Source organism: Dermacentor albipictus, chromosome 6, assembly GCF_038994185.2.
Source record: "Dermacentor albipictus isolate Rhodes 1998 colony chromosome 6, USDA_Dalb.pri_finalv2, whole genome shotgun sequence".
Taxonomy (NCBI): Eukaryota; Metazoa; Arthropoda; class Arachnida; order Ixodida; family Ixodidae; genus Dermacentor; species Dermacentor albipictus.
The window spans coordinates 3,678,265-3,702,960 of NC_091826.1; the positions used below are offsets into that span (position 1 = coordinate 3,678,265).

The 24,696-nt window shown below is 47.6% G+C and overlaps 1 protein-coding gene and 1 long non-coding RNA gene across 2 annotated transcripts in view; both read left to right on the forward strand.

Moving 5' to 3' along the window:
• The window catches only part of LOC139060746 (uncharacterized), a 28,721-nt gene extending 18,049 nt beyond the window's left edge, over positions 1 to 10,672 (forward strand). Inside the window, exon 3 of the long non-coding RNA XR_011515002.1 lies at positions 10,612 to 10,672. This is a non-coding gene — a long non-coding RNA (uncharacterized lncRNA). The remainder of the gene's footprint in view (positions 1 to 10,611) is intronic.
• An 8,949-nt stretch (positions 10,673 to 19,621) lies between these two features.
• LOC135917030 (microtubule-associated serine/threonine-protein kinase 3-like) overlaps positions 19,622 to 24,696 on the forward strand; it is a 391,234-nt gene continuing 386,159 nt past the window's right edge. Inside the window, exon 1 of the mRNA XM_070539813.1 lies at positions 19,622 to 19,676. The gene's annotated coding sequence lies outside the window, so the exon portion shown is untranslated. The remainder of the gene's footprint in view (positions 19,677 to 24,696) is intronic.

Genomic DNA, 24,696 nt, shown 5'->3' on the forward strand with positions numbered 1-24,696 from the left:
ATAAAACTGGGCTTGGTGTATCAATCTTGGCAGTAACACAGTATGTCTGAAGAGGCAGGCGATGGCGGCTGAGGCACCACCTGATTTTTGAGAAATCCTGCGGATGAGGTGCAATATTTGGGACGCCTTCTGATGTGCTGTGTGAACCCAGGGGCCGGCGGAGCCAGAATCCTACAAGTCCAGGCCGAGTACTCCGAGCTGACGACTGGAATTCTGCTTCCGTGCAAAAAGAGGGCGATAGCGGCGGTGTTAAACGCACGGCAATCACGCGCATTCGCGACAGGAAGAACAGCCGTCTTTTGAGGCGACAACGTGAATCCTCCAAAAGAACCCCATTGATCTTCAATTGTAAGAGCGCGCTGTAAACTTGTGGCTTGAATTTGTGGAGGTGGGTAGACGGACCAGACTGTGATATCACCCGCATAAATGAGCACGTGCAGGTGAGAAGTGTCGCCCATGCCAAGTGTAGGAGGCTAATTGAAAAATATGGGGGCAAGCACTGACCCTTGCGGTACACCGCGATGTGGCCGAAATTATTCCACATTCTGTTTGTGGATGCGCATGGCGAATTCACAAGATGTAAGAAAGGCGCGAACAAACTTGCGTATGTGGACGGGTAAGTGAATCCAGCGTAGCACGTCAACGAAGGCAGGGTTGCTGACGTCGTCATATGGCTTGTGTACATCCATGGCGAGAACAGACCGGACTGGGGTCCATCGGCCACCAATCAAAAATCATAGAGGCTAAGTGGTCTAGGCCGTCTCCTGCACCAAGGTGGGGGCGAAAGCCAACTTGCGATGGATGATACCAGTGATGTACGTCTAGCCACAACTGGAGAAGGGTAGCCACCATACGTTCCAACAATTTCCACAAAGTAGACATAAGAGAAATTGGCTGTCATTGGTTGTCATGAGGTCTGCTGGGCTTTGGAATGACTAATATGGTTGCTTGTAGCCAGTGCTCCAACACCTCTCCTGACAGTCATCATCATCATCATCATCATCATCATCACCATCATCAGCCTACTTATGTCCACTGCAGGACGAAGGCCCCCTGCGATCTCCAATTACCCTGTGCTGTGCCAACCGATACCAACTAGCACCTAATTTCCTAATTTCGTCGCATCACCTAGTCTTTTGCCGTCCTCTGCTGCGCTTCCCCTTCTCTTAGTAGCTATTCTGTCACCCTAATGGTCCAACGGTTATCTAATCTGCGCATTACATGACCTGCCAAGCGCCATTTTTTTCTTTTAATGTCGATTAGAATATCGTCTACACCCGTTTGCTCTCTGATACAAACCGCTCTCTTTCTGTCTCCTTAAAGTTATGCCAAGCATTCCTCGTTCCATCGCTCTTTGCGTGGTCCTCAACTTGTTCTCAAGCTTCCTTCTCAGTCTATAAGTCTCTGTGGCAAATGTCAGCACCAGTAAAATGCACTGATTGTATACTTTCCTTTTCAATGATGTCAGCACCAGTAAAGTGCACTGATTGTATACTTTCCTTTTCAATGATAACGGTAAGCTCCCAGTCAGGGGCTCACGATGTCTGCCGTATGCGATTCAATCCATTTTTATTCTTCTGTGAATTTCCTTCTTATGGTCAGGGTTCCCTGTGATTAGTTGACCTAGTTAAACGTACTCCTTTACAGACACTAGAGGCTGACTTGCGATCTTGAACTCTTGTTTCCTTGCCCGGTTATGTATCATCATCTTTGTCTTCGGCATATTAATTTTCAGCCACACTCTTACACTCTCCCTGTTAAGGTCCTCAATTATTTGTTGTAACACGTCCGCAGTGTTGCTGAATAGAACAATGTCATCGGCAAACCAAAGGTTGTTGAGGTATTGGCCGTCGATCCTTACTCCTAAACCTTCCCAGTTTAATAGCTTGAATACTTCTTCTAAGCACGCAGTGAATAGCATTGGAGAGATTGTGTCTCCTTGTCTGACCCCTTTATTTATAGGTATCTTCCTACTTCTGTAGAATTAAGGTGGCTGTGGAATCTCTGTAGATACTTTCCACGGTATTTACGTAAGTGATCTGTACTCTTTGACTACGCAATGCCTCTATGACTGCTGGTATCTCTACTGAATCAAAAGCTTTTTCGTAATCTATGAAAGTCATGCAGAGAGGTTGATTGTACTCTGCGGATTTCTCGATTACCTGATTGATGACATGAATGTGATCCATCGTAGAGTATCCTTTCCTGAAGCCAGCCTGTTCCCTTGGCTGGCTAAAGTTCAATGTTGCCCTTATTCTATAGGAGATTATTTTGGCAAATATTTTATATAATACTGGTAGTAAGCTAATGGGCCTATAATTTTTCAGTTCTTTAACGTCGCTCTTTTTGTGCATTAGTATAATGTTTGCATTCTTCCAGTTTGCTGGGGCCCTTGCAGTCGATAAACACTTCGTATAGAGAGCCGCCAGTTTTCCTAGCATTATGTCTCCGCCATCTTTGATTAAATCGACTGTTATTCCATCCTCTCCGGGCGCTTTTCCCCGTTTCATGCCTTGCAAGGCCCTTCTGACCTCATCTCTAGTTGTAGGATGAGTTTCTCTATACTGTTCATTATTGTTTCGAATAGAGATAAAGTTTGATTACGACTACGGCTACCCTCTCGTTATTGATGTAGAATTCGTCAATGTTGCCCGCTATGTCCTTATGGATTAGGAATCCTGTCCCGTATTGCTTCTTATAAGGAATACCTCTATAGCAGACGACATGTCCCTTACTGATCAATGTGTAAGCCACGCAGCGTTTAATGGGCTGAGAACTGCTTCCAAGGGGTTTTCTGCTAGGTCTTAAACGCCTCATAGGTCACACCGTCAGGACACGGGGCAATGAAATTTCACTTGGTCTATTGCAGCGAGAAAGTCAGCCATCGTGAACGGAGACTGCATCCGAGAGATAACGTAAGCTGATGGGAGTGGCCCCTGCATTCGGCGAAAACGTAAATGGGGCGGAGACCACAGGTGGCTGCGTATCACAGCCGGGAAATAATACCTGCGCCATGTCAAATGCAAAGACATGTGGGGCTTTGCGGACTCGAGGCCCGCGAAGGAACCCGGGTCAGGAGAGCGTCCACCACCTTCCAGTGCTTCTCCAGATTGAGGCTGCGCTGGTGGTTGGACCTAGCGAAGAACACCACCCCAACCAGCGATGACGCGAGAGGCGCCGTTTGTGGCGTGTAGCTGCAGCTGTCAGCTGACGATGCCGGAGTTGAGCCTCCGTAGATTCCATGGAAAACTAGTCATTCTGACAGCCACGGAAATATCCGACAGGAGAGTTTGATGAATGCCCCTGGTAAATTCCCTTGTCGGATATTCCTTTGCGGGAAAGGCTGTCAGAATGACTACATACCTTTCAACTACGTCTTTTATCATCGCAGGTCTAGTAAGAGCTCCGTGGTCGTCCTCTATAAATGTTTGTGAGGCCCTAACGGTAAGGGTGTTACCAGTGCGGCAAGAAAACACCCTGAAGGGTGTAAACATTTTTTGCAGCGTCGTAATCTCTTGTACCCTTCCTTGGGGGGAGGGGGACTGTCAGATGGGCGTACTGAGCACACGCGGTCGCTTTTCGGAGCAGCCGACGATGCACGCGCGGGAGACGCGCCCGGTGATGCAGCATTGCACGGAGACGCCTTCCATCGTCTCTCTTCGTTGGTGGCGGGGTCTTCCACAGCTAACTGCTGCTACCGCTTACAGCTGCTCTTTCTTACGCGGTGTTAGTGCGCCTTTGCGGGATCGCTGTTCAACGTTATGAGGCGGCCGTAGTCCTAAAGCACACACTTGAGGTGGCCCTGGCTTGACGCTGGGAGCATCCCGGGGGCCGTCGATGGCTGGGTTCGGTGCCATATGTGAACTGGCGACGAGGTGTGGCCAAGGGTGGCGGAATGTCACAGTTCCAAAGCGAAAAATAACTTTAAATGGCGGAGCTGAATATACACACGTCCTACGTAATTAAGCGCTTGCTTGTCGATACATCCGTCCGCGGCGTAATGGTTTCAATATCGGGCTAGAGGTGAATGTGCTAGAGGACATGGGCTCGAATCCTGCCGGTGGATGATGTTATAATGTTCATTTAATTATTTATTACTCAGCACCTTGTTAAAAAATTAAATTATGAGGTTTTACGAGCCAAAACCACGACTTCATTATGAGGCACGTCGAAGTGGGGCACTCCGGAATAATCGAACCACTTTAACGTGCGCGAAAATCTAATGTTCTCGCATTTCGCCCCCATCGAAATGCGGCCGCCGAGATTCGATACCGCGAGCTTAGCATCCAGCCTCGGAATTATGAGAAGTACGCCTCGTCCTTATGGCTTTAAACGTCTCTCCGAAATTCGTCGTTTTCAACAAAGTGCCGTACCTGCCGTCGTTGCTCAACGGCTATGGTGTTGGACTGCTAAGCACGAGGTCGCGGTATCGAATCTCGGCGGCCGGATTTCGATGGGGGCGAAATGCGAAAACACCCGTGTACTGGCTGAACCGCCCGATTGCAGCTCCCGTGGACATTAGCGCCAGTGTTTCCTCTAGTAATTACTGCATGAAGTTATGTGTCGGGTAGCTTTCCTTTTGCTACGGCAGGTGTCAGCACATGCCTTACTAGTTTGATTTGCCTCCTCAAAGTGGGCGCGGGAGCCTTGAGGCACGTACATTGAAGAATGTATGGGAGGGTAGTCATTTGATGCGTCACTCCACCACCATTCGATGGCAAGCAGACGATGGGCGGACGATGCGGCGCGGATGAGCACATCCTGAGGGGCATTCGGCCTTCCTATTGGCTAAGGAGCCCTACAGCTTCCCCAATGCTGACAGGTGGAATAGCTCGTAGAGCACAAAATGACTGATTGCAAAACATGGAGCATAACTTCTAATGACATAACATAGTGACATAACTTCTAATGTTTTTCCTTACCTCTCCTCCTCGTAAAGTGTAACATGTTCAGTGACAGCTCTGGTAAGAAACTACATGCGCACAAAGCAAGGAAAGCTGGTTTGACACGATACTTATATTGAGATGCGTAAGAGAAGAAGCGACCACCGACGCTCCTGCACTGTTTACTTCAGAGCACATGCAATTGACAGAAAAATATATGTGGCACACTCATGAGCATCACAACGAGACCAAACATATATCACAATAACTTGCCTGTCTTGGCAACGCTGCATTTTTTAAAACCAAAAACGACTGCTCAAGCATCAGTCAGTCACCACAGCACTTCGCAGCATCTTCTTGCAGCACAAATGACGGCGGTACTATTCAAGTCATCACTTCTGAAACCTGTAGCACTGATATTTGCAACCACGACATGGCTGCAATGAACCGCATCAATCAAGTTCATGCAGGCTGCGGCGGTCGCACTATGTTTATTTGACGCAAGATTCGTACGGAACACTAGACCCAACATTCAAGAATGCCAAAACCAAACTCAAGGAGGCGGAAACAAACCTAATTTGTACGCATAGATTGGAAAATATTGAAACTTCCTTCTCCTTAGCCAAAACTTTTTGCAGCTAAGCAACTGCTGAGTTGAACACACGCTTCAATCTCTTTATGGTGATTTTTAATGTCGACGTTCTCATCATGTTGATGTCATTCGCATTCTAGCATCGCAGTTAGTAGTGTCCGGCTTCAGCCAAGGTTACTCGCTGCGTTAAAGCCAATTCGCTGACTGCCAGGCAGTTGTAAGGCCGAGGGCTCGAAAATCCCTGCGGTGTGAATGAACTAGCAAAACAACAAAAATAGCGGTACGGCTTGGTCTCGCTTCGTCTAGCTCGACGATGGTAATGGCAGTTCAAACGACCGGTCATTGGTGGCTGTGGGCACACCACATTTCATCACTTAGCGACACTATGAAATAAAAATGTCTCCCGACAGACAGTAGCGTAGCCAAAAAGCCGAGTTTGTTACTTCGTGTTCAAATGTCGCACCAACTCCCGTTTTCAAATAATTCTAGCAGCACACGGATAGTAAGGCGTTTTGAAGGGCCCTTGAATCTCCCTCTCTCAGATTTAAGGGTTTTTAATTATTTCTAGGAGGTGTATGAACACTGATTTCAGGGCGCAGTGTACATGTAACGTGCTTAAAGTGCACGTTCATGTAACGGTCTTCTTGTCTGTAATGCACATGTGAAAGACAGCACGAGAAAGATGCAATATTAGGACTGTGCGGACAGTCATTTTTGAGACCGAATCGAATGCGAGATCGAATAGTGCCAGAAGCAAATTGAATCGAATACTTTTCGAAAAGCTTTCTAGTAATGAATAGCCGTTATCCCGATTAATGTCAAACGATGCTCTTATCCTAGTATTATTAAAGTCAGTAAGTTTTTGCCACTGTATAGTACGTCATGAAGCGTTGTATATTAAAAGCACAAACGGAGCGTAAAGAGCAAACAAGTAGTTTCTTTGCATGCACAGCGCTCGTCGGAGGAGTGCAGACGATCGCCGTGCAGCCCGTGGAATTATGGCCGCCTGCTCCACTGCGCCAGTTCTCATTTTCTATGTCTACAATATGTCCACCGGGGTGAAAATTTATCGCACTTTTGCTCCAATTTTATGTTTACTAGGATGCAGTTGACGTTTTGAAATATTGAAGAAGTATTCAAAATATATTAGCATTTCCATATAGTGATTGCCGAATCGAATAGTGCACTATTCTACCATTCATTAATCGAAAGTTTCGAATATTCCCATATCCGTATGCAATATCGACAGCTTCGAGTATTCGTTTCGACGCTTGCACATACACCATGTTCCCGCTGTCAATAAAATATCACATATTGACCATACCAGTTTTTGGCGAGTGGGGATTTCCCTAGGGATTTCTGTTCACGCCGATGTCCACATGACAAAAATGAATTTTGCCCTGAATATGCGTTCCTCACAACAATACTATGCGCGTGTACACATTTCACGACAGCGCTTACGCACACATGCAACTTCTAAACTGTTCCCCATATTCCCCTCACCGATTAGAAATATCTTCATAACACAGGAACAACTTCTGAAAAGCGAACAAGATACGTGAATGAGGAAGAAAGACCCGGAACCAAAACTCGCCCGCAACGCTTGTACACGGTTCACTTCAGAGCACACGCACATGGCATAAAACGAACATCATACTCCTAGCACGACTGCGACACATTACACGTACACATCACAGTGTACCTACACTTCGTAAAAGCAAGAACCATAGCACTTAAACGTTCTGTAGGGGTTTGCGGTCACCAAAGAGCATCGCAGCCCTCAAAACAGTTCACGTGACGCAAGACACAATCAGCACATGACTATTGACTGCGATGACACGACAATAAAGCTCATCGCTATAGGTCGTAGCATCACTTTTTAAACACAAACTAGCGCTGCGCAATGCACTAACCTACACATACGATCTTCACAGCAATGAAGCGCGCGTACACGACACCTATGAACACCATGCGCTGAGGTGGGCAATCGCGATATATTAATTTTGGCAGGTTCTGAACACGTATCGTGCTTAGAATGCAGGTGTACGTGATGGTCTACCTGTTTGTAATGCACACGCGAAAAACGGCACAAAACACACGAAATAGGCCGCTTCATTGCTCCCCCCCCTCCTGACCTTCGCCTAAACACAGCACACTCCCGTTTGTTTCCGTTGGCGATTGTGCGCCCTGAAGAGATCAGGAAGGGTACAGCGGCTTGCCGCGTTCGACGACTATCTCTCCGAGCAGTGGCGATGAGGGGGGGGGGGCAAACTGCGAACGATCTGACTCTCTCTCTTTCTCTAGGTACCCCGCACCTCTCACCAGTTTGTCACGTTGCAGATATAGTCACATATAAAGGTATATTTACAATATTTGCAAGCGAGACAGCGACGCATAGACAACATGGCTGTCGAGGCCGGTTCCACCTCTACACGTCAAATCGTGGTCTCCTGATGGCACCACTCGTGGTTGCTCCGTAACAATATATATGTAGTCCGGTGTCTGGCTGGTACGTCAAAATAAGTTCACGCTTTCTAAGCCCATATATATATATATATATATATATATATATATATATATATATATATATATATATATATATATATATATATATATATATAATGCAATGAGAAGTTCTGTAGGTCCGGTGCATATGTAGTTGAACAAACGAAGGTGCACGCTTACACAATTGCATCTTTAATGTCGTCACGTTTCGGCCGGGGTCCGGCCTTCATCAGAATGCATTGCATGGTGTCAGTACAGTTAATATACATGTGCTTATCAACCAAATGAAGATACGTTAACATGAAAAACGAATAAAATGGGCGAACAAAATACATCCGAATCGTTCAAAGGATAGCTGACACGTGTATAGACCGATGGCGATTGCAAACATATAATCTAAGATACAAAGTATAAAAACGTACCGAAATGAATTGTAAAAACCAATCGCCACGTGACAACAAAACGTCGATATGCGCTCAATATGTACTATGTTATCAAGCAAACACAGACACAGAAAAAGGGGAATAGCGACGTACTAGCAGAAGAAGGGACAAGTGACGGGCTACAAACACAGGCAACTCAATTTTCCTACACATTAATTCATACCACACGCGGCAGTATCAAACTTATAGATAAGGAAGGATTCGCGGGCTTCTCTATCATAATTTGAGCGAAATCCAGATTCAAGCAACGTGACTTTCAGTTTATCAAATGAGTGGTCAGGAAGATGTACTTGTTTTGAGATGGGCAGGTTGGGCAATGTGTTAGCGTGGGATTTATGATTGTTAAAGCGGAATCTGAAAGGCCCTTCTGTTTGTCCGATGTACCGTTTTTTGCAGAGCGTACATTCAAGCATATATATTACGTTTTTTGTGTCACAGTCGAAATCGCCTTTGATTTTTAAACAAAAGTTTGAAGACGTACTAGTAACCTGTTGCGATGTGGCCATGTAGGGACATACTTTACATCGCGGTTTTCGACAAGGATGGCATCCGATGGCATCAGGGCAGTCAGTCTTAGATGATGATGCTAGTATATCTCGAATATTTCTAGCTTTACGGTATACTGCTTTAGGCGGATCAGAGAATATGTTTTTGAGGCGTTCACTTTGCATTAGAATATTGTGGTGTTTCTTTAATACATGCGAAACATTTGAGACTGACGCAGTGTGGGTTAGGACAAGATTTGCCTGGGGTGAGGGAGTCGGTTTGTTATTAATGCAAAGAAGCGTCCTTCGGTCATGCACGTCTGCGCGTTTTATTGCATCGTCAATTAATTGTGGTGGGTAATTTTGTTTGGCTAAAGCGTTTTTTAGGGTACCACAATTCTTTTGAAACTCTGATTGCTCAGAACAAATTCTTTTAAAACGTAAGGCTTGGCTATAAGGAATGCTGGTCTTGCAATGTTTAACGTGACTGCTATCGAAGTGTAAATATTGACATCTATCTGTCGGCTTTTTGTATAAGGCAGTAGATAGTTTATCATTTAGCACTGAAACGCTGACGTCAAGGAAGTTAATAGTAGATGCAGAATACGTGTGAGAAAATGATATAGATGGATGGGCATTGTTAAAGTCAGATATGAAAGAAAGCAGTTCCTGTTCCCCATGAGGCCAAATCAGAAAAAACATCGTCAATGTAACGTTTGTAGTAAAAAGGTTTTAAGGTCCTGGTTAGCAAAAATTTATCCTCTAGCTGACCCATAAATATATTGGCGTAGTTCGGGCCAATTCGCGTACCCATAGACGTCCCACTAATTTGCACATAGTGTTGTCCTTCAAATTCGAAGTTATTTAGTTCCAAAATAAGGGCTAGCAAACTTGCCAATGTGTCGCTGTCGATGAGTTTCTCGGGTGATACACATTCGTAGCAATTGACGACTGCCATGATGCCATCAGAATGTGGAATGTTAGTATACAAAGATGCTACATCAAGTGTGACCAAAAGAGAACCTTGAGGAATAATGAGATCGATTATATCCGACAGGAAGTGGGTAGTGTCTCTTACGTAAGAGGAAAACGTAGCTGGGATATTACTAATCAGGGAATCTACGTAGCTGGACAAATTTTCTGTGACTGTACCTATACCAGAAATGATGGGACGACCTGGGTTGTTTATCTTATGTATCTTAGGTAAAAGGTAGAAACGACCAGCAACAGGACTTAGTGGAATTAGAGAATGAACCGCATTGTCAGGCACCTTTTTCTTCTTGACGAGATCTAGCACTGTGCTTTTGATCAGAGATTTATATTGCTCAGTGGGGTCATGATCAAGGCGTTTATAGAACGTCGCGTCTGCTAGCTGTCTGTGGGCCTCTGCGGCGTAATCGGACTTGTTCATTATGACAACGGCACCACCTTTGTCAGCAGGCTTAATGACGATGTCTTTGCGAGAGGAAAGGGTATCTAGTGCTTTCATTTCGCTGGCGGACAAATTACGGCGGAAGGGTGCTTGTTTTTGATACAATTGCAGAACGTCTCGTTGTACTGCTTTAATATACATGTCCAAAAATCTATCGCGCTGTATTTCAGTATAAAAAGCGGTTCATTGCTAAGAAAAAATTTCGAGTGAAGAGGTATACTTTCGCGATATGGAGAAATGAAATACTTTTTTCTCTGTTCTTCTATTGCAGGGCATTGAATAAGAACGTGAAGGACTGTGAGATTTTGGCCGCACCTAGTCGGAGGGCACCCCCCAATCAAGATGTAAGAGTGAGTGCCGTAAGTGTGTCCTATTCTTAATCGGCGATGGAGCACTTCGTTATATCGTGATATTTTGTCCGATACCCAATATCCTAATGTGGGTTTGATCAAGTGCAGATCACATTCCACTGCAGATGCGGCAAGAGTGAACTCGATGCGATGCTTAAATCGATAGATGAAAATGTTTTGTTTGCGACACTGTAGAATGTAGGATCTTTCCCGTTTAGCAAGCAAGCATCTGTAGTGAAGAGGAAGTTTTCGACTAAGCGTCCTCTGGCATCACAACGACGGCTTCCCCAAAGGATGTTGTGTGTATTAAAATCTCAACGACAATGTAACTTTCGGGCAGTTCATAGATAAAGCTATGAAATTATGTTTTTGAAAGTTGGTAGTTCGGGGGAATATATACAAAGGTAATTGCGTACAGCTTATTAAACAGTACCGCGCTGACTGCAACTGCCTCCAGGGGTGTTTTAAGGTGTAGTTGCCGGCAAGCAACAGGCTTGTGTACAATTATTGCCGCACCGCCAGACAAGGCAAGGGCGTCATTGCGGTCGTTTCTGTAAATGGCATACTCCCGGAGAAAGTTTGTTTATGAAAGTTTAAGATGTGTTTCTTGGGCACACAGCACCTTTGTAGTGTACCTATGTAAAAGTTCCGTAATGTCGTCTAGGCTGTGGAGTAAACCCCTGACATTCCACTGTAATATCTGTGTGTCCATATTATGTGTGTTTTGTGCTGTGTGTCTGAGAGATACATATTAGATTAGCTCACGAGACTTTTCCGGGCCCCGTGATACGAGATTTTTCTTTCTTCACGGCGCTCGTATTCTTCGCGGCACTCGTAGTTGTGCTCGTATCCATCACCTCGTCTGAGACGGTGGATACTGCCCGCGCGGCGGGCACTTTCGCGGGAGTGTTGGGCTGATCTGCACGCGCAGTCGCCCTGGATCCAACAGGCCCCATGGTCTGCTGGTCCTCCTTTGCAGGGGCCGGAACAGCGCTGGCTGTTCCAGCCGAGGGGGGGGGGGGGGCAGGTTGATGGCGTGACCGCCGTCACGCTCCGTGTGACTTAGGCGGCCGCCGAATGTTGTAGCGCTGCCCCACGGCGCGCCACACCGGTGTAGGATGGACTAGACTGGTTCATGGAGAAGCGTTTGCGCGCCTCTTGGAAGGAAAGGTTCAGTTTGGCTTTGATTTCAATTTTTTTTCCATGATGGGCAAGAACGGGAGTGCGCTGGGTGATCCCCTTCACAGTTAGCGCAACGGGTGGTGGAAGTGCAAGTGGCTGACGAGTGCTCGCTTGATGCACATTTTGCACAAGTAGTGCGCCCTCGGCAGCTTTGAGAACCGTGCCCGAACCGCTGACACTTGAAGCATCGGCGTGGGTTAGGTATGTATGGCCTTACACGAAGTTTGCAGTGTCCTGTTTCTATTGAGTCTGGTAAATTGCTAGCTCCAAAAGTGATGATCATATAACTAGTTGGTATTTCTATGTCATCTCGCCTTATTTTTATACTTTTTACCTCGACGACGTTCTGCTCTTGCCATCCTTCTAGTAATTCACTTTCGCTAAGTTCGAGAAGGTCATCTTCCGAGATGACACCGCGTACTGTGTTCATCGACCTGTGAGCGCCTACAGAAACGGGAATGTCCCAAAACTCTACAAGTTTTGAGAGTTTATCGTATTCTGGCTTGTCGCGAAACTCAAGCAGTAGGTCGCCACTTCCCATCTTCATTACTTTATCACCTGGGCCTATGGTCCAGTGAGAGATTTGGCTACAAGAAATGGTGATATCATCCAGACTGTCTTCGTTTCGTGCTTACTGGGGACAACGTGGTATTTGGGAAAAGACACTTTCGGTTACATAAAGAAGTTGAATTGTTCATCGGTGCGCCCTCTCTTTAGGGAGCGATCAGGCAATGGGGGAAAAGCTTCTGCCATAGAAAAATCAGAAAATTTGGCGGTGATGGTGGCCACCCACCATCGAGCCCAACAAGGGGACGCTACAAGACCCAAAGGAAACACAGACGCCAGCTGTACATAGCAGCTATAACCTAATAGAAAATATCCAAAGTTGGATAATTACACCATGTTAACCCTTGCCGCCCAGAATACGGAAGTGAGAAGTGATTAGAGGACAGGAAAGCTGAAAGAGGCGAGAGAAAAAGGCGAAAATCAGAGACGAAGGCAGGAAAAGGCGACTGCTGATTTCCCCCAGGAGGGTCAGTCTGGAGGTGCCGTCTATGTGAAGTAGAGGCCGAAGAGGTGTGTTGCCTCCGCCGGGGGCCTTAAAGGTCCGAACACCCTGCATCGGTTCAACCCCCAGGATGCCCCTTTCCCCAGACACGGCTAAGCGGTGCACGGCTACACGCGGGAGGGACCAACTTTCGTGTGCTCGGGTAGTGGTGTCGCAACACACCAAACGCCTGCTTACGCAGACGCCCCTGCGTGGTACTGCGAATTCTTACTACAATAAGTCTATCAGTTATTCTCTGTTTAACAGACAAAACCTATTCATTTATCACACATGGTGAACCATGGGGGCCCGAAAAATGATTTGAATTTGCACTTATTTCTTGCAGCTTTATAAGATGTCATGATGATGCAGGTACAAAAGGCAATAAATGCCTCACAGAGGTCCCTCATCCCGCCCAGTAGGAGCACTGCAGTACACATAAAAATTGCACTTTGCTACAAACAACATTATTAATTTAACAATGAATTGTACTTGGTGTTTAAGTATCCAGTATAAGTAAATCACAAGTTTTGGTAGCAGTATTCTTGAGGTTATACCAAGCGAAGTACAGTGAACATGACTGACTTGCAATATTAAAAAAAGAAAAGATAGATAGGAGATGTGTGCGACCTTGGACAGTTACAACCCGATTTCGAGCGAAGCTGGTTGCTACGAGGAGTAGCTGTATATGTTTCAGTTTCCTGTAATTATATCGCATAATTTAATTTATTGTCCGCATATAACAGTTCCGTTTGAATCTTTCTTCGCGTGCAATGCTTTGGAACACGTCTTATATTATATGCAAATATGGAATTACATGCAGAAATCACATAGGGTAGGGCAAAGTCCCCATCAGTATGGTCGGACGAGGCATACGTCTGTAAGGGTACGATTCAGACGCTCCTTGACACCATTAGTCTGGGAATGGTAAGACGTAGTCAGCTTGTGCTTGGTTGGGCAGGACTGCTGGATGTCGGCGATGACTTTAGAAAGATATGTCCGACCACGGTCAGGGAGCAGTTGGTGTGGAGCACCATGCTACAGAATCACGTCGGGTAAAAGAAAATCGGCGACATCTGTGGCGCAGCTTGTTGGAAGCGCTCTGGCGACGGCGTAGCGCGTGGCGTAATCTGTCGCCACAGCGACCCACTTGTTGCCAGACGTGAATAGAGGGAAAGGGCGAAGTAAGTCCAAGCCAACGCAATAGAACGGCTCCGAAGGAATGTCGAGCGGTTGAAGACATGCGGCAGGGAGCGTCGATGGCGTTTTTCGGCGCTGGCATTTCTCACACGCCGCAGCGCATCTCCGGACGGAGCGGGCAAGGCCTGGCCGAAACAAGCGTCGGCGAATCCGGTCGTAGGTGCGGGAGACGCCAAGGTGACCTGCCGTTGGTAAATCGTCAAGTTTTTGGAGAACAGCTGACCGGAGGTTTTTGGGAATGACGAGGAGTAGGGCAGGACCGTCGGGGCGTACATTGTGGCGGTATGATACAGCATCCCCGAGAAGAAACAGGTGAAGGGACGAATCAGAAGGCGAAGATTCCAAGCCGAGGTGGCATCCCGGCGTTGTTCGTCAGCAACGTGTAGCAGCTGAGAAACGGAGAAAACGTCGCCATCGGGGTCAGGGTCGGCGGGTGGCTCGTCCACTGCATAGCGTGCTAAACAGTCTGAATCTTGATGTAATCAGCCCGACTAGTACACTACTGCAAAGAAATATTCTTGCAGCCACAGAGCCCATGCAGCGACCAAGCCGGCCGGTAGGATCCTTGAGTTAGGAAAGCCAGCAGAGCTCGTTGTGGTCCGTGATTACAGAGCAGTGCGTGCAATACAAGTACAGGCGTAATTTGGAAACCGCCCAGACGAGCGCCACGTATTCACGATCTGTAATCGAAGAATTACGCTCCCCTGCTGTGAGAAGGTGGCTAGCATAGGCAATAACACGATCCATGTTGGCGCTGGGCTAACGCGGCTCCGATACCGTGACCACTGGCATGGGTGCGCACCTCTGCAGGAGAGAACGGCAAAAGTGGCCAGTAGCAGAGGTAGCAGAGGCATGTTGACCATTTGAACCCTTGAAGCAAAGAGTCCATCATACGTTCGAACGTTGCTGGGGCATTGCATAGACCGAACGGCATAACTTTGAATTGTTATACACCATCAGGGGTGACAAACGCGGTTTTCTTTTGGTCCTTTTCATCCACAAAAATTTGCCAAAAACCACACCGAAGGCCTATTGATGAAAAGTAGTTGGCACCGTCGAGACAATCGAGGGCGTCGTCAATGCGAGGTATGGGGTACCCCTTCTTTTTGGTAATGCGGTTTAGAGGACGATAATCGACGCAGAAACGCCATGTGCCATCTGTCTTTTTAACAAGCACCATGTGCCTTGCCCAAGGACTCGACGAAGGTTCAACAATGCCTTTGGCAAGCATCTTCTTCCAGGCACGTACCCAGGATTTTTTTTCGGGGGGGGGGGGGCACCACCTCCATCATCACCACCACCACCACCACCACCACCACCACCACCACCACCACCACCACCACCACCACCACCATCATCATCATCATCATCATCATCATCATCATCATCATCATCATCATCATCATCATCATCATCATCATCCTGTTTTATGTCCGCTGCAGGACGAAGGCCTCTCCTGCGATCTCCAATTACCCCTGTCCTGCGCCAACCGATTACAACTAGCGCCCGCGAATTTCCTCATTTCATCGCTCCACCTAGTGGTTTGTCGTCCTCGATTGCATTTTTCTTCTCTTGGTACCCATTCTGTCACCCTAATGCTCCAACGGTTATCTAACCGGCGCATTACATGACCTGCCCAGCTACATTTTTTCCTCTTGATGTCAATTAGAATATCGTCTATACCCGTTCGCTCTCTGATCCAAACCGCTCTCTTTCTCTCTCTTAACGTTATGCCTAGCAATCTTCGTTCGAGCGCTCTTTGCGCGGTCCTTAACTTGCTCTCAAGTATCTGCCCCATATGTCTGCACTAGCAAAATGCACTGATTGCACACCTTACTTTTCAATAATAATGGTAAGCTTCCAGTCAGGAGCTGGCAATGTCTGCCGTATGCGATCCAACCTATTTTTATTCTGTGAATTTCCTTCTCATGATCAGGGTTCCCTGTGAGTAATTGACCTAGGTAAACGTACTCCTTCAGTCTCTAGTGGCCGACTGGCGATCCTGATCTCTTGTTCCTTTGTCCGGCTATTTATCATTATCGTCATCTTCTGCATAATAATATTCAACCCCACTTTTACACTCTCTCTGTTAAGGTCTCCAATCATTTGTTGTAACTCGTCTGCATTGTTGCTGAATAGAACAATGTCATCGGCAAACCGAAGATTGCTGAGATATTTGCCATCGATCTTTACTGCTAAGCCTTCCCAGTTTAATAGCTTGAATCCTAAGCACGCAATGAATAGCTTTGGAGAAATTGTGTCTCCCTGTATGACCCGTTTCTCTACAGGTATCTCCCTAGTTTTCTTGTGTAGAATTAAGGTAGCTGCAGAACCTCGCTAGATATTATTACGCAAAGCATGAGTCAGTAAGACGAGAAACTATTTACAAATTATATTTACAACAAGGGTTGCAGCTCTGACCGGTCAGATTCACAGCGCGAGCCAAGTTCATTCTTCCTCCTCTTTTCTGGAGTGATGGCGCCTACGCGCCTCGTTCAAACAAACAAATACCTCACGCATGTAGCAATATTTTCCAAGCTTTTTACGTAAGCGTTCTGTACTCTTTGATTACGTAGTGCCTCTATGACTGCTGGCATCTCTACTGAATCAAATGCATTTTCGTAATCTATAAAAGCCACATCGAGAGGCTTATTGTATTCTCCAGATTTCGCGATAACCTGATTGATGACATGGATGTGATCCATTGTAAAGTATCTCTTCCTGAAGCCAGCCTGTTCCCTTGGTTGACAAAATCGAGTGTTGCCCTTACTCTATAGGAGAACTTTTTGGTAAATATTTTATATAATACTGGGAGCAAACTAATGGTCCTATAATTTTCCAGTTATTTAACGTCTCCATTTTTGTGGATTAGTATAATGTCGGCATTCTTCCAGTTTTCTGGGACCCTTGCAGTTGATAGGCACTTCGTATAAAAAGCCGCCAGTTTTCCAAGCATTATGTCGCCTCCATCTTTGATTAAATCGACTGTTATTCCATCTTCTCCTCCCGCTCTTCATCGTTTCATGTCTTGCAGGGCCCTTCTGACCTCATCGCTAGTTACAGGAGAGTTTCTGTATCCTTTTCGTTACTGCTTCTAAGTGAGGTATCGTGACTCCTCTGGGTGCTGTATACAGGTCAGCTTAGAATTTTTCCGCTGCTTTTATTATATCTTCGAGATTGCTGATGATATTATCCTCCTTATCTTTTAATGCACACATCATGGTTAGTCATATGCCAGGTTTCTTTTTTACTGATTTCAGGCTGCGTTCATTTTTACGGCTTCTTCAGTCTTTCTCATGTTATAGTTTCGAGTATCAATTATTTTCGCCTTGTTGATCAGTTTTTACAGTTCCGCGAATTGCGTAACGCTGTGCGGCCGCCAGTCCCATACAACCGCGTAGAGCGCAGGACTCTGCGACTCTAGACGTACTGCGCTCACCGCAAAAGGTTAGAAAAACACCCCCATAAGCACAGCAGAGAAGTGACTACGTGAGGCGGTTCGACCGATAACGGTAGAAGCGTCATTGAAAACAAGGAATTGTTCTCAACTTCCGGCGGCGTTTTCTCTACTTCCTTTTTAAATAAAAAGATGTTGATCCATAAATATTCTCATAAACAACGGTTAACTTTTTATTATTCGCTTTTGCTTGCAGTTTGGTTGTTGCCTTGGCTTTCTCCCTTAGTAGATCGCTTAATTTCTCAACTCCTTGCGATTTTTGTTTCCAGTTGCCAATTTTGCACGAAAAGTGCTGTTCAATTAGGGAAAAACAGACGAGGTAACGGGCGACAGTCATCTTGCTTATGGGTTTAAGGGTGTTGCTGGGTTTCATGATGGACGCTCTTTCACATTATCTTATTTCCCACCTTATCTAACCCATATCACGTGTATGTGGTTCCGGGCATCTGCCAGCGTCACGGCGAGCCGTAACTCAAGGAAATAATGAAGCAAAGGGAAAAGTTAAACGCAATTGGCGTTTTCTCCGGCCGCAACTCGTTCCATGGGAGTACAGACCACCTGAGTAACAGCGCATCCCTCTCCTGGTCCCAGGATCAGCCTAAACAAAGAAGGTTGAACTAACAAAAGCAACAGCTATGCGCGTGACGGTTGAATAGATGGTGACAACTGAAAGCATCTCGAGTTAATCGCGTGGGTGCGGAATCTGTGAGAAAACTGCCCTTCACATTACAAGAGATGCCGATAACTCCCGCCATCTAAAAGGAGTGAAAAAAGCAGCATAATGCTGACCGATGGACAGCTGCCAAGTCTCACCATTGATTTGGCGGCGCTTTAGGAATGTGTGAGGAGTGGTGGCGTGGGTGTGGAGGGGGGGGGGGGGGGTATGCCACATGATTTCGAGGGGGAGGGGGCCGGGCCCCCCCTGGGTACGTGCCTGTCTTGTTCACTTCGTCTTGGATAACCTTACGCTCTGGAGCAGAAACTCGATATGGCATGAGTATATATAGGTCGGGCACCATCAGTATTTATGTGTTGCTTAACAACTGAAGTATGGCCCAAGTGGCGATTGGTGAGGTCGAAAATGCCGTGGTAGGAAACGAAAAGGCGATACAGAACTGCTGCTTGTTCAGGAAATAGGTCCGCAGCAATCATGCGACGATATGTTGCGTCAGGGTAAATAGCATACTGTGGATATGGTGAAGAATCTGAGCAGACGTCTACTGCAAGCGTCGTGACGTGGTCATCTCCTACAGCACGCAGCGTTGCAACCGATATGCTTTGGGGTAGAACTTCCTTTGTCAGGCCAAAATTGACGACGGGGGGTGTGTCCGGTTATCGGCGACGGTGACGACGGTGTGGGGCACAGTGATATTGCGCATCAAAAGGACATCAGGAACAAGCGTGGCGATGTAATCGCCATCGGGCACAGGAAAAGATGATAGCAAATCGACGAAAGTCAAGGCTTTAGGCGGCAGTCGGACGAACGCGGTCGTTCTCGGCAGTTCGGCATGAATATGCGCGAGTAGAGGAAATTCGAAGCAAAGGGTACCGGCAGAACAGTCGATCAAAGGTGAATGCACCGTAAGAAAATCCACTCCGAGGATTAGGTCATGGGGACAATTGGTCAGCACTATAAAAAGAACAGGGACGTGGCGGTCAGCGATGCTGATACGGGAAGTGTTGTCTTCAAGTACGCAGCAGCCTACTTGCTAGAACACATGTTTATTGCCACTTGCAATACAACGGAAAAGAACCACAAGGCACTTACGTGGCCGTCTTATATAGCTATACAGTGCCACTAATCAGTGACATCATAGACACACACACACAAGCACGTGCGCTCTATCTAAGATACACAATTCAAGACTTCAGTGACGTCAGAGTGCCACTGCCGGTTCTATCTAAGAGAGTGATGACACAACAGGAAGTACACATTCCAGTAACTTCAACAGTGCTGCCATCGGCCACGCGCACTGCTCTAGTAGTAGGAGGCGTGAGAACCTTCTTCAGTCGACGACGGTGGTTACAATTAATTATGGACAGCTGGGCTCCAGTATCTATTAACGCCGTCAAAGGGACACCGTCGACGTGACCATCAAGTAAGTTCTGGTTCATTGGGAGCGTCAGTGGAGGATTTCGACAGGACGAAAATAATGTAGCACTACCCCCAGGAGCTGCATGGTCTAGTTTTCCGTCCGGGAGGGTCGATGATTGGTCCGCGACGAATAGCGGCTTGGCTGGGGCGACGGGGAGTGACGGCGCTGAGGTGACGGCGAGCGAGCAAGACGACTGTCATCGACGGATACATCAGAGGTAGCAGGCATACGGTGAGGGGAGTAACGGAGCGGGTCGGCATATAGGCGAGGAGACGGGGAAAAGGAGTTCAAATACGGTGACGTCCAGGAGGTGCGGCAGTGGCGCACGTGGCCAATGCGGAGGCAACCGTAGCAAATGGGCTTGTCGTCCGGAGTTCTCCACTCTGAAGGGTTGCAGTATCTGGGAGGGGAATACAGATGAATGTGAGGCATAGCTGTCGGCACCGGTCGGGCGTCAGGTCGGGAGACGGAGCAGGCAGCCGAAAAACCTAGGTTTGCAAATTCTTGCCGCACAACTGTCTTGATGAGAGAGATCGCTGGGGCTGGTTGGTTAATAGCGGGGTCAAGTGGGCGTGGATAGAACGGCAAAGTACTTGTAGCCTCGTGGTCGCTGCACTCGCACTCGGTGATAGAAAAATCGCTCTGTGAAGGGGCAGGAGGTGACTGGCATAGGCTATGACGCACTCGTCTCCGTCTTGCTGTTGGGCGAAGACAGCACCTATGCCATGAGCACTGGCGTCTGTGCGAACTTGAGTTGGTGCAGAGGGATCAAAGTCGCCTAATATGGGAGGCGTTGTCAACAAGGGGATGAGGCTGTTGAAGGCGTCGGGTTGTCCGCGGTCCCAAAAGAACGCAGTGTCCTTCTTGAGAAGGTCGGTCAGTGGCCGGGCGATATCCGCAAAATTCTGAACAAACCTACGAAAATAAGAACATAAGCCCAAGAAGCTGCGCCCATTTTTTGCTGAGCAGGGTACTGGAAGGTTCCTGACTGCGTGAATCTTACAAGGATCAGTATCTACACCGGCAGCACTGACAAGGTTAAAAAATTTAATTATGGGATTTTACATTCCAAAACCAGATTCTGATAATGAGGCACGTCGTAGTGGAGGACTCCGGAAATTTCGACCACCTGAGGTTCTATACCGTGCACGTAAATTTAAGTACACGGATGTTTTCGCATTTCGCCCCTCATCGAAATGCGGCCGCAGTGGCCGCGATTCAATCCCGCGACCTCGTGTTCAGCAGCCTAACACCATAGCCACTGAGCAACCCCGGCGGGTACTGACAAAATGACCAAGAACTGTGACTTCACGCTGTCCGATATGACACTTAGAAGAGTTAAGTTGAAGGGCAGCCTTTCTAAAGACTTCAAGAATAGCGGCCAAGCGACATAGGTGGCTGTGAAACGTAGGGGAAAATACGATGATTTCGTCTATATAGCATAAGCACGTATTGTCCTGAAGGAGAGTCCATCATTCTTTCGAAAGTTGCTGGGGCTTTACAATGTTCCAAAGGCCAAACCTTAATATGGTAAAGGCCATCCGGTTTAACAAACGCGGTGTTGCCACGGTCGAGTTCATCAACCGCAATCTGCCAATAACTGGATCGGAGGTCGATTGAAGAGAAGTATTTGGACCCGTGAAGACAGTCGAGAGCGTCATAGGGTGCACATCCTTTTTCGTGAGCTTGTTCAATTAACGGCAGTCAGCACAAAATCGCCAGCTGCCATCCTTCTTCGTGACCAAGACAACCGGTGATGCAAAGGACTCGAAGAGGGCTCCACTACACTTTTGGTTAGCATCTTGTCTACTTCAGTTTGGACAACGCGGTGTTCTGCGTGAGACACGCGATAAGGAGGTCGGCAATAGGACTAGCATTACTGGTGGTAATCTTATGTGTCACAACGTAAGTATGTCCCAGCGGGCGATCCTCAATGTCAAAAACGTCGCGATAAGACAGTAGGACGCGACAGAGTCATGGGCGACCATCTTTAATAATATGCCGTTATCGGACGCTGAGGAACTGATCGGACAGCAGGTGGCTGCAGACGAGAATGGAACGTCCAATACAGTGATGGTGGTATCGTCGATCGGAGAAGCTTTGCCGAGCGACATGCCTTCCGGGATAACTTACGTACATGAACCAAAATTGAAAATAGGCAGGAATACGCGGTTGTCGGCAATAGTCACAATGGTATGACGAACGGCGACTGTGCGCAGCAGGAGAGCATTGAAATTAGGAGTCAACACATAGTCACCGTCAGGAACAGATGGGAAACACATCAAAGGTATATACATGGCGGCTTGAGGCGGCAACCGTACGAAGTCTGTAGAACATATGCAAAACTCAGCTGATTTTGGAGGACAGCAGTAATTAGGCAGCTCCAGTTGGAGGTGGCCGGTACTGCAGTCAATCAGCTCTGAATGGTCAGATAAAAAGTCAAGGGCGAAGATCAAGTCATCCGTACACGATCTCAAGCACAGCAAATAAAACGGCAGTGCTGAAACCAGCAACAGTTATTCAGGCAGTACACATGCCAAAGATAATGGGCGTTGCTCCATCGGTGACCCTGATAACACGGGATGCGGCAGGTGTAAGGGTTTCTTTCGGGCGGCAACGGTTGCTCATTACCGAGATATGGACTCCAGTATCAAGAAGCGCTGGGACATGTACACCGTTAACTTCTACATCGACTATATTGCGTGTTGTTGGCATGGTGAAAGACATTGACAGAACTGTCGACAATGCAGCGTCAACTCCGGCAGCTGCATCTTTTAGTTTTCCTGAGGTATGCGCCCTGGTCGGAAGGACTGCGACGGGCGGCGGGACTGGAGTGACCTGGACGATGGTCAACAACATTGTGGCGAACATGACTGGTGACTAATCGGCTACGGTGAACGACGGCGCCATGCTGTCGTATCGTCAGTGGCGTGCTGGTCCGGCTCGGCTTGCGGCTGGAAATGGTGAAAGCTGCCGTCTGGACGAGGGCTGTTCGAGAAGCGCATGGAGGACTAGCGGTTGCGACAGTAGCGGGCGACATGACCAACGCGGTTGCAACCGCAGCAAATAGGTCGGTCATCCGGTGTTCGCAACTCTGCCATGTTGCGAGAACCCCGAGAGACCCATCGATATTGAGTAGGCACGAGCGAAGGACGTTCGGTAGGCCAGTAAGTGGCCACGGTGCAAACTGATTGAAAGCCGACATTGGCGAGCTCTTGGTGCACAATAGCCTGAACAAGGGGAACCATAGGAGAGCATGTATAGTTGGCAGGTGGGTACAGAGCCGCGCGACACATGACTTCCAGCTCACGGCGCACAATCTTCGTCAGCTGCTCTGAAGACTGCTGCTGCTGCCCCGCAGGACACTCCTGACTGTCTTCACAAGACGATGTTGCAGCCGTATTTGAAGTGCAAATGACTGGTAGATACGACGGCTTTTCCCCTGCTCGAAACGCTTGCACTCCGTGATAACGTCATTAACCAAGTACAGTTCTTACAAAGTAGTAGATAGAAGGAGTCATCGGCGGTACCTCTCAAGACATGGTCAACTTTGTTAGACTCGGACATTTCAGCGTCGGCCTTGCGGCAGAGTGCCAGCGCATCTTGTATACAAGCGACGTAACTCTCAGTGTGCGTTTGAACTCATGATACCAACTATTTCTTGGCGATGACCTTCCGACCTGACGGTTTTCCGAAGATATCTCACAGCTTCTGCTTGCAGGTATCCCAGTCACGGAGTTCTGCTTCGTGATTTTGAAAGCTCACTCGCGCTTTTCCCGCCAAGTAAAAAATTATGTTCGCCAGCATCACTGTGGGATCCCATTTGCTGTGGCTGCTCACCCTCTCATGCATCTCCAGCCCGTCGTCGACGCCGGCGCCATCGGTGCCGCAGAAGGTTCCCTGAGTACGAGAATCGACGCAGTCAACGCAGTCGTTCCCCAACCAGGCATCGTCTCCTGCGACATCGGCGAAGAACCGAAGCGGTGGCCACTGCGAAGCTCCTGTTCGAGTCGTTACCCCGTAACTCCACCAAATATTACGAAGAGGAAGGCCGACGCACAGGCGTAGGTACAACTATTTAGATAAAAGAAAAGCTACTGGTGAACATGCAGGCTGGTACAAAGGTCCCAGCTCCAGTCGACAGTCTACCACTTCCTCTTCGTATCCCGCTTGCGCGCATGGTCCCGTCCAAATGCACCGCAACAATATGTTTGTGGGTTGTGACATGTGTCTCTATATTTCTCAACGGTGTATTGAGATAGCTGGCTCTTGGGGGGTGTAACCTATCCTCTCATCGGTGTGCATTTATTAAACAACAACAAAAAAAAGCTTGCTGTAATGTTTGCGATTATTTACGGTCGTTGGCTGCCATATACACGGCGAATGTTCAGCGGGAAGTTCTTCAGTGCTTGGTGCAATGGTGATAGTAAACGTTACCTTGCGTGCACCACCTGTGTTGTCTGCGTATAACTCAGAACACACAGCGAGACGGGTTTGCTTGACGCTTTGTTGTGCTCCATAGTTCGCAGTCAACCAGATGATTAGCATTGCCTCAAACGGCGCAGCGCATCGTGGCAAACATATTGCTTTCCTGGGCGGTCGCTTGCGTAGCATCGTCTATCGTCTTGACGCTGCCCCCTAGCTCACTGTAATGCAGTGCGGGTACAATGGTGTGCAAGCTATCGCCGCTTAGTGGCACGCTTGACAGTTTGTGCCCACGTTTTATTGCCACAGTAACTATAGGGTGTTAAGAACGGCCAGCTGCAGTGCAAGTTTGCCAACCAGTTACGACTATGGACGACCGCACGCCAAGTTTCATCCTAGACGCCAGCGCTCGTTTCTCCCCTGGCGGAGCGATTTCATCTCCGACGGGTGTAGGTTTCCGTCGCCGCTTCCCTTCGCGGTCGCGCCCGCGTTAAGTTCGCGCTGCGCGCGAAACGTCTCTTGTTTGCTACAGCGCCTCTTCGGATGACCGGAAATTATTATTGTGTTGTTAACTGTCACGACAGCAATGTAAACAAGA